The sequence below is a fragment of the Enhydra lutris genome, unplaced genomic scaffold (genome assembly GCF_002288905.1).
Source record: "Enhydra lutris kenyoni isolate GAN:26980312 unplaced genomic scaffold, ASM228890v2 scaffoldscaffold103, whole genome shotgun sequence".
NCBI lineage: Eukaryota > Metazoa > Chordata > Mammalia > Carnivora > Mustelidae > Enhydra > Enhydra lutris.
Window position 1 is genome coordinate 345,234 of NW_019154187.1, and position 5,445 is coordinate 350,678.

Genomic DNA, 5,445 nt, shown 5'->3' on the forward strand with positions numbered 1-5,445 from the left:
AGACCACAGACAGGAAAATGCATGGTGTAGATGGTTTGAATGAGTGAATTTAGAGAAGCCCCAGTCCATGATGCCACTGCCATTAGCAAGCAGGCTTTAGGATTTATGATGATTGTGTAGCGAAGGGGGTTACAAACAGCCACAAATTGGTCATAGGACATAAAGGTTAGGAGGAGACACTCAGCACCACCTAGAGTCAGACAGAACAACATTTGGACTCCACAGCCAATGCAAGAGATGCTGTGCTTCCCTAAAGAATGGGTGATGACCATCTTAGGAACCGAGCTGGAAATGTAGGACAAATCAATGATGGAAAGTTGGCTGAGCAAGAAGTACATGGGAGTATGAAGGTGGGAGTCCACCCAGATCAGAAAGATGAGGATGGAGTTCCCTGTGAGGGTAATGAGGTAGACCAGAAGGATGAGATAGACCAGGAGGCTGGCATATTGGAACCAGGGAAGAGGCCCAAGAGGATGAAATCTGTAGTAGATGTCTCGTTTATGTTTGCCATATCTCAGCTTCATTGGTGACAGCTGATGTGTGGTAAGAGGAAAGTACAGGGCATCTGTTAAATTTTATGCCTTGTTATGAGCCTTTTATTTTAGACTTGGTTTACTTTTATCTATCCATTCTTTCTGCAACATCTTGACCCAAACAGCATTTAAACCATCTTGAGAAACATTAAGGTTGGAGAGCATATGGGAATTTGGGGAGAGTGGCACACTTGGAGAAAGCATGGAATGCCCATGTTCGTTCCCACATACATTACCCTACACCTCTCCCATCTAGATGTTAATCTGTATTATTTATTTTGCCTTTTAATAATAAACTGGTAATATAGTTAAAAATCTTGAAGTTTTAAAGTAGTAAATTTCTTATTTGGTAAATATTACATGTCATTATTTCACTCCAGTATGCACGTTTTGTTTTATATCGACAAAATTGTAGTACTCACCTAAGAATTTAAAATTCATTATTTGAAATTTCCTAAGACAATGAGTCTCCATATTTTTTGGTCTCCCTTTAGTTTTGATTTGTCAAAGAAACCATTTCCCCAAGTGCCTTGTAGAGATCATTCTATGTTCTGTGTCATTTATCTCCTTTGTCAATCTTTTATAGCCATTGCAGAACTACATATTTTGCATGACAAATGAAAATTTGGAGTCCCCTTTGTTCAAAGTTGTTAAGTATTTCAAAACAGCTACATCAAAGGAATAAATCATGCACGATACCCTTCTAAGGACAGAATTTAGCATAATTTCATGAATAAAATTTATTCTGATCTTAAGGAATTCAAGCTTCTAGAATAACACATCCATCTGACATCTTCTGAGCTCATTTCTGTGTTTCCAACAGCTTCTTAGATGCTTTCATCAGCTATACTGACAACATTTTCAATTTATTGTGCCAAAACTGATATTAGCCTCCATCTCTTACATTTGATCATTTCTTCCATTACCATTTCATTACCACAAACATTCAAGCTTAACCCTTGAGGCCACTTTGATTTCTTCATTTTCTATGTTTAATTAGTTACTTGGTAAAGACATACTAAATTACCAGTATGTCTAAGACATATATCCCCTTTCCAAACCTATTATTTTACTCAGTTCTAAGTTTTCAATGCCCATTCTCCTGACTTTCTAGTCTTTTTTTTTTTTTTCCTTTCAAACCATATTCATCTTAAAACACGTCTATTATTTGTCACTCTCTGGGGCAGTTTTTGAAATGTTCTCCATGAACTAGTGAATTGCTTAACAATACTTATATTGGTATACAAATACTCAACAAATTTATGACTAGTTTACCTGGCTTTTTTTTTTTCTTTCTTTATAACAAACTTTTTTCCTTACAACAACTTAAACTATAATCTTCTGAAAGGTCAGAATGCTTTTCATTTCCATGTAGGTACTTGCACAGTTTCATTTCCATTTAAGCTAAATTTTCTTCAATACAATCTATATTAAATCTTTCCAAATGTTTAATTTCCTGATCACGTTACAACTTTCTGCAACTTCCTCAAAACTTCCCATCCTCTGCCAAATCAAAATGTTATATTTTCTTCTAAATTTTGACAATGCATATTAAACTGCCCTACCAGTGGCACATTCGGATTTAACCATCTTGTTAAATATTTGGTTCCAGGGGTGCTTGGGTGGCTCATTTGGTTAAGCATATGACTCTTGGTTTCAGCTCAAATGATGATCTTATGGTTCATAAGATCATGTCTCACATTAGGTTCCATGATCAGCAGGAATTCTGCTTGAAGACTCTCCTTCTACCCCACCCCCCCAGTCATGCTTGCTCTCTCTCTCTCTCTCAAATAAAAAACTAAATACTTATAAATAAATAAATAAACAAACAATAAGTAAATAAATATTTAATTCCACTTGAACTTCAACATTCGTAATGAAGAAGTAACTAATATATGCATTTTATAATTCTTATGAATTGCTCCCCCAATAGAATTTTATGGCATAAATCATAAAATGGATGAGTTTATTAGATAGTGTTGGAATGTAGATGTTTCAAGATTGTTATAGCCATGCTAGGATTCACTTTTGCAAAGAAAACTCATAAAAATTAAATATTTCTTTACTTTGATAATTTAGACACTGAACTTGTATATTTGCCTGCTGTCAGAGATCACCCAACTATAGACTAAAAATAATTCATGAAAAAGTGAGTTAGAGTCTGAAGATTGATAGAATACAGAGAAGGAAGTGGAAATGGATTAATGGCTGTGGAATAATAAGGGGGGGAAGAAATATTAAAAAAAAAGGAAAGGAAATGGAAGAAAAAAATGTCAACTGAAATAATGCCCAGTTTTATTCTTATATGACATTGTCAGTACATAACAAATATTAATGCTATGAAAACTTTATTTGTAGGCCACTTCAGAGTCTCTCAGGACTTAGATCACACTAGTCAATTGTTGTTAATTATTTATGTGAATCTAATAAATAATTATTTTTTTTTGTTTTACCAAACTATCCTTATATGGCTTTGTCATAATCAAAGTATTGTCTTTGAGAAGCATGTTTATTCTAATATGCACGACATTAAATTACTCTAAAGAATCCATAAGATGTTCTCAATGTCACAAAAATTAATAGGATCAGAATTCAAATTGTGAAAAATTTTGACTACTCTTTGTCATCTAATTATACCTTGTTTACTGAGAAATGTGAACCTTCTAGAAAGAGGGGTGGGGACAGTGTATAGGTAGATAAATACATACATTCAGATCCTCAAAATGGGTGAGATTTATGATTTCATCAGCTCCATACTAACCAGCAACATTGTTCCAAATTTAGCAACAGAACTGGACTAGATCCTGGAACGCAGATTCTATTTCCAAAAACAGTAGATATGGTATTTTTAGTTTTCAAACCTCTTTAAAACTAGAAATTGTTATAAACTAATGGTCATTTATCACCAGCATATATAAAACAAACAAAGCCACCTGGCTTTGGATCAATGGTTTTTAATTGAGATTAATTTCTGTTGGCCATTTTATGCCATAGTCAAAAGAAAACATGAGTTTGTGGCATGCTAAAGATGGAGGAACAATGGAATAACACTGATAATAGAGGGAGAGAAGGAATGAAATAGGTAGGCTCTTAGCTGAAGTTTTGTCAATGTTTTTACTGCTATGCCCACATCCCCACACTTTAACATTTTAAATTTGTCAGCAACTAACTCAGAAATTGAAAACAAGGAAATGCTACTTCTAATATCATTGGCCTTTGTGTTCTTTCCACAGAATCCTGAGATAGTTGTCACCTGGTGGAAAACGTTTTTAGAATATTCCCCTGATCTAATCACTTGCTCTTCAACTCATTTAATCTCCACTGGAGGGAAATTAGAGTGGGCATGGTGAAGAGAGCTTCTTCTCATTATTCCATTAAAGTAGAATGAGACCCTGGAGCCTAGTGGCCCTGGAGACCTAATAGAGGCAGAGGATGGGATGAGACATAGAATATTTCCAGAGATTGTAGAAGTTATCCAATTCAACCTCTGATCAAATAAGGTGTTATTGGTACCAATAGACCCAGGAAAGTAAATGGTGAGGTTTTACTTACCAAACATTAAGTAAAACTTATGAAGAATGTCATAAACATTAATTAAAGAAATAGCTGTATAATATTAATACAATTTCCATTTTGCAGAAATGGGGTCAGGTAACTTTCCATATGATTACTAGGGAGCAGATTCACCTCTCAAACCAGGACTACGGCCAGCTCTACCGTCAGTCTCTACTGCCCCTAAAATGCCAATGGAGCTCAGGGATGCTTTTCTCTTTATAAATCCTTTGCAAAAGGCCCCAAAATGAACAAAGCCATTCAAATGCTAAAGAGAATAGACTAGAGAATCAGAGACCAACCAAAGTAAAGTGTGCAGTAGACTGGTTAGAAGCAGCAAAGATGTAAATAGTGATGACAGCAGAGCAGGGTAGAGATGGTGCAAATCAACACAGCACTGAAGTGAGTCCAGAATAAAATTGGGGAGGCTGCAGAAGTGTTGATAATGGGCCTTGAAAGGTGACTGAAGAAACTCATGATTATGCCAATATAAGGTATCATTGGTTACTTAATATTTATAAGTCAACAGTTTTCAAGAAGTCTTTGTAATGTTTCACTTTTCTCACCTCTTTGAATTTTAGCTTCTACTCATTCATCCATCTCCACCTCTAGCCCACAAGTTTCTTGAATGGTGTGGTAATGTCTTATTTATCTTGATGCTGAGTTTATGTTTAAAATCATTCCTGGAACATAAAAGTTACTACTAAATAATAGTGAATAAACCACAACGCTAGGAAGAAAATATTATTATCTCTACTTTTCTGATAATGAAGTTGATGAAATTTTCACAGATTTGCCCAAGTATGTGACACATCCTGAGTCCCTAGTCTCTTCTGTGTCATGGTTCCATGTTTCATTTCTATTTTCAAGAACAATGATCAGACAATGGGAAAACCAGAAGTATGGCCCAAGGTTTATTTTTACTGTCAAGGTGACCTCACATAATTCATTTCCTGCTATGCTATAAAATACAGCATGGAAAGGATTTAAAGTCTCCTTGGTTTTCTTTTTTTTAAATATGACAATGTCCTAACAGATAAAATGTGGAATAGGTTTTTATTTTGGTAAAACTAGAGCTACTTAAAAGAGAGGCTGAAAATAAAGTCCAAGTTGACTTATTGTTGGAGTGATTCACATATTTTTACCTCTATCCCTAAACCCCAAATTAGCAATCTGTGTCAAATAGTTGGAATTCCACTTATTATAGAATGTTTATAATAATTAGAAAACTCCAAGAAATTACCAACCTTTGGTGATTGACTTTTATAGCAAGCTGATAAAGTTTATTCAAGTCCAACCAAACTTTTCTATTGCATATTCTTGTTTCCAAAATTCTTCAGTAGATGGTGACTATTCTCAT